Consider the following 9,892-nt stretch of genomic DNA (forward strand, 5'->3'; position numbering starts at 1 on the left):
TTACACAAAATAAAATAAAAAAAAACCCTCAAGGTGGTACAAAGCTGTTGGTCTAAATCTGATTCAATTTTAATCAGGGTGACTGTAGCAAGAAGTTGACAGGAATCCAGGAAAAATGTTGGAGCTGGTTCCTTGGAAACAGGCGGTGACTGATGACCTTGGACATGATTTTATTCCTGTTTTAGTCAGCAGACAGAGTCTAGGCTGCAGCTGCATGGTCTCCTGCCACAATAACTGAGTGAATGTGAAACAGAAAGCCCTCCTAATAATGCTCTAGAGACAGCAGGTGTGACTGCATAGCTGTGTGTTTGTGTGGTGTTGGAGCACTGAAAGTTCATTAGCGCACACAAACACATACATCTTATCTCTTCATTACTCTGACTTGAAGTCAGCCAACACAAAATGAAACAAGACAAGCCATTTGGGATGATGAGAACACCCATCACCCCCTGCTTTTTATCTGAAATGAGTTTAATTAACATACTCTCGGGAGTCACATCTGTCTGAAGGGTCATTGTTTGGGAGTCAAGCTGTGACAGGATGCAGCAAAGACACGCCTTTTCTTCATTTCCTTACTCTGATTCTGACAGAAAGCTACTGTAGAAATGTCAAGACTTGATAAATTATAAGTTACATGGAAATATTTCAAAAACAAAGCCAATTTGAAAACTGTGATTATCCAGGAAAATTGTAAAATTCTTAAGACTGGAGAAAACTCTATTCATTTTTCTTACTGGAATTCACGTTTGCACATAACAGTAATATTTTGAAAAAAAAAAAAGAAAGTCTCCCAGCATTGTACATATGAACACTGCATGTTTATTTTTTTAACTTCTCAAACTGTTTTTTTTTTCCAGGTCCTTTAAAAAATCCTCAGGAGGGAAACAGCTGATCTGCTCTCAGCCCTTCTCCAGAGGTATGTCCTCAAACTGAGGGTAAGACTGTTAAAACCACATGGAAAGATATTTTTTTTCCATTTAGGATATTGCACTGCTGGTCATGTAGATCAGCAGACGAAGGACTTAACGGAGGTGTTTTTTCACCTCCGTCTTCATTATGACAGACTGGAAAGTTACTAATGAAGCCAAGGCAGAACTTCAACTGAAGAAACTAAATTGCTAACCCTCATCCATCAGAGGCTCATCTTCCTCTGTCGCTAGCCATTCAGTTTTGATCTGCACCTCCGAGAAGCCCAATCAGCTTTGAGAGTTCATCTCAAAAGGTATACAAATCCCCAACTCAGCCTGCTACCGAGCCAAGCGCAAGTAGTTGTTACACTATGTCTGATTTTGACTCAACCCACCTCCATTCCCTTCTCTAACATCGTAGCTAAGCTCCATCTGTCTTTTCAATAGTTCTTCTTCAATCTTGTCCCTATCAGAGTGTAATTCTTTCCGGATTCCTACTGCATTGCCTATCATATCTCAATTGGTCCGGCAGCAGACCACCTTTGTTGAGCCTGGTTCTGCCAGAGGTTTCTTCCCAAGGGGAGGTTTTCCTCTCCACTGTCGCTTCATCTTTCTCATCATGGACAGGTTAATTCAAACCTGTGTTTATTCGAAGGGCAGATCTATCTTCTGGGTCCCTGAGTGAAGCATTACTATCAGCTCACTAGTCAAGTCGATCTCACAGCAGGATTACTATTGCAACAACACATTATCAGTAGGGTAAAACTAACCTGTCTCATGACAGTCTAATCCCAGCTCCCGTTCCCTATTAGTGGGTGAACAATCCAATGCTTGGTGAATTCTGCTTCACAATGATAGGAAGAGCCGACATCAAAGGATCAAAAAGCGACGTCGTGAGATCAGTTTAAGCAGATGGTCTCTCCAACCCGCAGTCTATGGGCTGAACCAACATCAGCCCATTTTTCTTTCTGTCCAAGTTTTTTTCAGATTTGCAGATGAGGACATAATCAGTTTATCTATTTCCTGTTTTATCCTGTCATTATTCATGGACAACACAAGAAACTTAAATAATTCATCTCTAAAGAAAGAGCCCTCTGAAACCACAAAATTAAACCCTCTCTCTTTCAAAAAAAAAACAAACAAACAAAAACACATTAAATTACTTACTGCATCATCAATGACTGTGGATAATACTGGGCCTTTAGTGTGGATAAACCTGAAGAGAGCTGCTTGTTTACCAATATATTCTTTTTTTGATTGTTAACTTGTATTCATCCTTGTAATTGTGATGGCCGTAGCATTTCAGTGCTAAAGATTATGTCTCTCAGTATTAAAATATATTTAATTGTATTTTTTGGGGAAAAGCTGAATTATCAGTCTATGTGTCAGGAAAATTATACTGTATATCAACTATGCCTTTTAAAGTGAGTCACTGATGTAAATAAGCTTTTTGGATATACTTCAGTTTACTGAGATGCACTTTATTTGTGAGTGTCGCGTCCATGTTACATATTATACATTTTTAGTGTTATGCAAATAATTACCATTGTATTTAATATTTAATCAAATAACTTGACTGAATTTCATGTTTTATTCTGTGACCACACTCCCAACTGACTGTGTTAGGATAACAACTGAAAGTGTGATTGATGATCAAATCATGGTGAAGTCAAACAGTTGTATCTCCCGTATATGGGATAATAAAAAAAAAACTTATAAGAGTTTATAAACATAAAAACATTTAGCTCTAAGTCCAAAATAATTTAATTAAAAACTAGAGAAACCCAACTACACTATATTACATTGCTATGCACACATAGGAAAAAACAAAAAAAAATTATAATCAAAATGGTTGAACCCGTGATCAATAAAGTGTTGTTATAATATTAGAGTAAAGCATGGATTTCATGTTTAAGAACCAAAGTTTATATGAAAGAGTTTGGAGTTCTAATTTTATTTATGAAAAAGATTTTCCTGATCAGATATATCAATAATTCAATTCAATTCAATTTCAATTCAATTCAGTTTATTTATATAGCGCCAAATTCACAACACATGTCATCTCAAGGCACTTTACAGTTCAACCAGATCATACAGTCAAATTGATACAAAGTTTTCTATCTAAGGAAAACCAATTGATTGCATTGACTCATTGACTCAAATACAATCCCCCACACTAAGCATGCTTGTAGCGACAGCGGAGAGGAAAAACTCCCTTTTAACAGGAAGAAACCTCCAGCAGAACCAGGCTCAGTGTGAGCGGCCATCTGCCGAGGCCGACTGGGGTTCAAGGAGACAGAAGCAGAGATACAAAAAGCAGCTGTAAAAGGCGGCCCCGTCCAGGAAACACACAGCCAGGCAGACGAGCTCCAAGGCAGCTCCCATGTCAGAGGACGAAGAGAGCACATCCACTCAGTCACGGTCAGAGAAACAGGACCACACTGGAAAACAGGCCGATCTCCAACATCTATTAACAAGGGTGTTGATAGAAGCAGCACAGCTGATGTTTTTTTCCAGGATGACGTCACAGCCAAACAGGAACAGACGAGGCAAAGCTACTCTGAGGAAAAGCAGAGAGAGCAGAAGGTTAGAGATTGAACTAACAGATTCTGCAGAATAGGAGAACAGAGAGAGAATGAAGCAGAATGATGAAATGGGGGTCCCTATGTCCTCCAAAAGTCTAAGCCTATAGCAGCATAACTATAGAGATAGCTCAGGATAACCTGAGCCACCCTAACTATAAGCTTTATCAAAAATGAAAGTTTTAAGCCTAGCCTTAAAAGTAGACAGGGTGTCTGCCTCACGGACTAAAACTGGTAGTTGGTTCCACAGGAGAGGAGCCTGATAACTAAAAGATCTGCCTCCCATTCTACTTTTAGAAATTCTAGGAACCACTAGTAAACCTGCAGATTGAGAGCGAAGTGCTCTGTTAGGAACATAAGGAACAATCAGATCTCTGATATAAGATGGAGCTTGGCCATTTAAGGCTTTATATGTGAGAAGGAGGATTTTAAATTCTATTCTTGATTTAACAGGAAGCCAATGAAGAGAAGCCAGGATAGGAGAGATATGATCTCTCTTTTTCATTTTCATTAGAACTCTGGCTGCAGCATTTTGGATCAGCTGAAGGCTTTTAACTACAGTTTGTGGACTTCCTGATAGTAAAGAATTACAATAGTCCAGCCTTGAAGTAGCAAATGCATGGACTAGTTTCTCAGCATCACCCCTGGACAGGATATTTCTAATTTTTGCAATGTTCCTCAGATGAAAGAAGGAAATTCTAGAAACCTCTTTGATATGGGATTTAAATGACAGGTCCTGATCAAAAATAACACCAAGATTTTTTACTTTATTATCTGAAATCAGTTTAATCCCATCCAAATGAAGTGACTGGCTAATCAGTTTCTTTTTCAGAGACTCTGGTCCAAAGACTATAACTTCTGTTTTGTCTGCATTCAGAAGCAGAAAATTAAGAGTCATCCAGGTTTTTATGTCTTCAAGACATGCCTGTAATCTATGTAATGGGTTAGCTTCATCTGGATTTATAGACAGATATAGCTGGGTATCATCAGCATAACAGTGGAAATTAATCCCATGCTGTCTAATAATTCTACCAATTGGGAGCATGTATAAAGTAAAGAGAATTGGTCCTAGCACTGATCCCTGTGGTACTCCACAGGTAACCTTTGAGCGTGTTGAAGATCTATCATTAACATGAACAAACTGAATTCGATCAGATAGATAAGATTTAAACCAGTCTAGTGCTGTTCCTTTAATTCCAACAAAATATTCAAGTCTTTCTAAAAGAATATTATGGTCAACTGTATCAAATGCAGCACTAAGATCCAACAGGACGAGCACAGATACAAGTCCATTATCTGAGGCCATGAGAATATCATTAGTGACTTTCACCAGAGCTGTTTCAGTGCTATGATGAGCTCTAAAGCCAGACTGAAACTCTTCAAAAAGTTCATTATGGTGGAAGTGATCGCAAACTTGTTTGGCAACTACTTTCTCAAGAATTTTGGATAAGAAAGGAAGATTGGATATAGGTCTATAATTGACCAAGTCATCTGGGTCAAGAGACGGTTTCTTAAGCAGAGGTTTAATTACAGCAATCTTAAAAGCTTTAGGTACATATCCCTGTAACAGAGATAGATTAATCACATCTAAAATGGAGGAGGAGATCAAAGGGAATACCTCCTTAAATAACCTGGTTGGAACTGGATCTAACATACAAGTTGAAGGCTTAGATGAAGACAATAATTTTGCTAATTCAGAGAGTTCAACTGGATCAAAGCAGTCTAAACCCGGTTCAGATTCCATGACTACCTCAGGTACAATCGCGGATAGAGGAGTGCTTATGATCTTATTTTTAATAAGATCAATCTTATTTATAAAGAATCCCATAAAATCATTGCTGCTAAGAGCAGGTGGAATGGACGGTTCAACAGAGCTATGGCTCTGGGTGAGTTTGGCAACTGTATTAAAAAGAAATCTAGGATTATTCTTATTCTCCTCTATTAATGAGGAGAAGTATGCTGCTCTTGCTTTACAAAGGGTCCTCTTATACAGCAGTAAACCATTTTTCCAGACTAGGAAGGACTCTCGCAGGCCTGTGGAGCGATATTTTCTCTCCAGTTTCCTAGCATTTTGCTTCAAAGTACGCAGCTCTGCATTAAACCAAGGAGCAAGCTTTCTATTTTTAACGGTTTTCATTTTCAAAGGAGCTGCGTTGTCTAAGGCAATGCGCAGAGAACTAGCAACCCCCTCAACAAAATCATCAACCTGTGAAGGGGAATAAGCTAAGCTTTTGCACTCTGCAGCACTGCTCAGTGACACAGAGCAGAGAGAAAGTGAAGCAGATTCTTTAAAATTTATAACTGCACTATCTGATAAAGATCTACTAAAATTGAACCTTCTTTTGGGGGAGGAGAACTCTGTTAAAGTAATCCTGAAGGTTATTAGAAAGTGGTCAGAGAGGACAGGGTTGTGAGGAAATAAGTGTTTCTTAACCTAATGTGATTGTTCCTGATGGTATAACTGGCACGATATTAGCACCTATGGCTGCGGTTGGCTCTTTTTCTCACACCTGCTTTGCTCTGCCCAGCGCTCATTGCCTCTAATCAGATCCACCTGTTCCCAGGCATTGGTGCTCCCCTGGACCTCACTCCTTCTTCTGGCCTCAGATTGAACTTTAGGTTGGTGACTCTCATGCTAATTATCATTGCCTGTCTGAGTTCTTAAGTCACTGACCTGAGTTTCCATCTCTACAGAGTATCCAATGAGCCCGCCCCAGGTGAAGAGCAGGCGCAGGTTTCTCTCTTAAATAAGCACTTGTTTCTAAATCTGATCTGTCTGTTTGAATTCTGGGTCCAACGTTCTGAGCTTCTGACAATAAAAATGGCTTGGAGCCCTTAATGCAGAGGGTTTACTTTTACTAGATTGATTGTTGGCAGATTTGACAGGACTCATTGGACTCAAACTCATTTTTTAGCAATCAAATATAATGAGCATATCAGCAAAAGCATTAGCGTTGACTTCATGTTAGTGTTTAAACCCTTATTGACAAAAAGTTGGTCTTAACTGTATAATCAACAGCTGAAACATGTTAGTGTTGCATCCGCTACCATGTGTTTGCTATAAACTTTTGCTTGCTTGCTTTAGTCAACAACAAAAGGCATACAATGATCAGAAATCATAAAATGCCAAATTAATTAGTTGGAAACCATCCCCTGACTTTCCAAGAGCTGCAACCTCTGTTAGAAAGTTCAACTTCTCCGATGTTCAGGAAAGCTTACTATGTCCAGGCTATGAACTCAAAGAGAATGTTGCAGACAGTCTGTTTTACAGTAATCTGGTTCTGGACATGGTCTGTCAGTCTACGTAACTTAGAATAGAAAAGAAAATCCAAATCTCTTTATTGTCCCATAATGGGGAAATTGTGGTGTTATTCTTTTAAGGCTCATCCTAAAACCCCAAACATTTTCCACAAAACTAGAGAAGCTTATTATGTATTTCTGATATATATTTATATATATATATATATATATATATATATATATATATATACATATATATATATATCTTGAGCAAGGGTTAAAAAATTCTATCCAATGTTGCAACACTGAGGAGAACTTCCATTGCAAAGAGAAAAGAGGTGGTGGTCCCGGGGCCTTTATAGCAAGCACATCAGGAGGGCATCACATATGGCAGTGTCCTGGTGAGAGGAGGGTCTTAGTTTGGAAAGAGCAGCAAAAAATTTTGCTCCACCAATGTACAAAATTAATACAGTGGCTTATGGCACATCAGTCACCCTATTGTCCTGCATAAAGTGATATGCTGATGAGCTCCTGGAATACTGATGCTATATATCAGCTAAAGACACTTTCGTTATAGATATATGAAGAAGAATTATATTCTAGTTTTTACTTTGCATATCTTTGTCTGAGCAATGATCCAGTTATGAATCAGAATAAGTCAGTGAATAAAGAGGATGTGAAGTCAACCATACTGGTAGAGGAGTACCAGTTGGCACCTGCATGACACAGCTGTCTTACTGTTTGTGACTGACAGGGCCGTGTGGGAACCTGAACTGGGAGGAAGCCTTGCCAAGCAGACAGCACCAGTCTGGAAACCTGCCATTAAATGAATCCCCAGCATCAACAACCTCACAGCCGTTCTGACTCAGCCCCTTCACTGCAGATTTATCCACCTGTGTTTCCACTCCAGGGCCAGTTGCAAAAAAAAACAAAACCCTTATAGTGTCTAAACTAATCCCAGACACACATTCAAATAGTCTCATGTTTGACAGGTCCCGTAACTTCTCTCTGTAACTTAATCAGATAATCTATTGCACATAAGTTGATTCTGGCTCAGCATAAAAAGCAAACACACAGCTCATAACCAAAAGATTCTTCATGGCCTGTCAGTCCCTGCATAACAAAAGCCTTGATTAATTTGTTTAGACATGTTTACATGAAAGGCTGTATTTCAATTTTGAGATAAGCTTGGACACAGGCCAGACTTAAGATATCTGAAAAAAAATGTACGTTGGTTGATGGATAAGAAGTCCATAAATCTTCTTTTAATAAATTAAGACATTTTGAACACTTAATGAATTTAAATCAATTAAATGTATCTACTTATTTATTTCTAACCTGTGTTATAAGCAAATCCATGAGTCATATTTCAAAAAGATTTAAAGGATTACCTATTTTTTAAAGCAAGCTGCTGCAAACAACAATCAGTGGTCACTGGTTTCTCTAAAGTAAAAGGCAAAGGAAAAAATTTAATTCATAGAACCATGGAGGAGTTTTACCAGAGGATTTAAATTAGTTATGTAAGGAAATTCCAGGCTAAAAGTCTGGAATCTAAAACAATAAAAAAGTCACAAGCAGTAATATGCAATGTTGTCCTTTTTTGCCTTACAAGGCTGTATTAAGACCCATGTATGCATGTAAGACCAATAAAAGATTTTTAAACACTCTGTTTACTAGCTGGACACTCTGTTTACTACCTGGGTATGTGAATTGTTTATTAAAAAAGGACATAAGAAATACAGAGATTATGTACCAATCTAAACTACCTTGCATTAGTAATATGGATACTGTTTTCCACCAAGACCCAAGACATCTACTGAAAAGAATAAATTAACAACTTGTTGATGGATTTTAGGATTGGTTTCAAATCATCTTAAAATAACATCAGAGAAACTTAGAAAGTTGCATTACATAATGTCAAAGTGGCATCTTTAGCTCTTCCGCTACCCCAAAATCCATGGAACCGAAAAAATATGTCTTAATCCTTCCATTCATAGCGGGATACCCAGCCGAGCCTTGTAAAGGTACACACTCTCTTTATAATAAGATCTGTGTTTATAATAAATATAAGATCCATCCATGTGTCAGGATTCGGCAGCCTGGGCCTTGCAGTTCTGCTGGCTCGGCCTTCTCCCCTCTCTCTGCAGGTGACTGTTTGACAGAGGGGCAGGGCGCCTACACCTGTGTGTTAACCGTTGTGGTACGAACCAGTGGCCTCTGTCTTCTGACAGCAAAACTATTCCCGTGCTAAAAGCGATTTTTTGTGTCTCCCAGGTCCATGGTCGTGTTCGGGTTTTTCTTCTCTGCTCAATCTGCCCTCCTGAGCTCCCTCGGTGGCCCTCCTGGATCCTCCTGCTGGCTCTGTGGACAAGACCGCCGGCGCTGCTCGGTCCCGCTCTCAGCCCCCCCCCCCTCGTCAGTCTCTCAGCCACCAGCCTCACCAAGGTCAGGCAGTGCCGAGTCCAATCCGTTCTCCCCGGTCCGGTTTCCCATCTCAATTGGTAAGCCTTTTTTCTGTTCGTACGGTACTCTGCTTGGTACGCTATTTTAACCACTTCCTCCAACCCCTCTCCTTCTTCAGATCCGAGCGTCCCCGGTCCGCACTTCACTGCTCCGTGTCTCTATGCTTACTCATCCCGTGCTGTTTTTGTCTGGTTTAAATACACAACCTAAAACTGTCTCCTGCCTCCGAGTGTGATCTGCATGTGGGCCAAGCACCTAAAACCCAACATGACACCATGTACATTTAACCCATTTCAATCTCCACATGGTTCCAAGGGAGTGGTGCTTATCTCCATCTAGACATGGGGAATACATCAATAGGCAACACACATATAAACAACCATGCACAAAAACACCTAATGTATAACCTATATTCACCACTATTTCTTTATCAGCCCATCAATGTCATTAACTTGCATAACTAATGAGAAGCAACTCTACATCACACTCCTCCTGGATGACACAGCTTTACTCTGTCTCCAAATCCAGCCACCTAAAGAAGGAAGCTAACTTAAAAATGCCCTCATCCAGTCTTGTAATATGTTGTACTGTGCAACTATGGGTGAAGGTTGAATTGAAGCTTTAATTGTTCCCTTAATTCTTTCTTCGACCTGACGGACCGCATTAGTGCCCATTCGACTGCCAACACAACATAGTCCC

The 9,892-nt window shown here is 39.5% G+C and overlaps 1 long non-coding RNA gene across 1 annotated transcript; it reads left to right on the forward strand.

Annotated features, from left to right (window-relative positions):
• The first annotated feature begins 877 nt into the window (after positions 1-877).
• On the forward strand, positions 878-8,368 carry LOC119775929. The gene is made up of 4 exons (XR_005279712.1): positions 878-935; positions 6,055-6,109; positions 6,185-6,207; positions 7,485-8,368. It is a non-coding gene; the product is annotated as an uncharacterized LOC119775929 (long non-coding RNA).
• The last annotated feature ends 1,524 nt before the right edge of the window (positions 8,369-9,892 follow it).

The sequence above is a fragment of the Cyprinodon tularosa genome, unplaced genomic scaffold (genome assembly GCF_016077235.1).
Source record: "Cyprinodon tularosa strain WSP-4 unplaced genomic scaffold, ASM1607723v1 ctg90, whole genome shotgun sequence".
Lineage (NCBI taxonomy): Eukaryota > Metazoa > Chordata > Actinopteri > Cyprinodontiformes > Cyprinodontidae > Cyprinodon > Cyprinodon tularosa.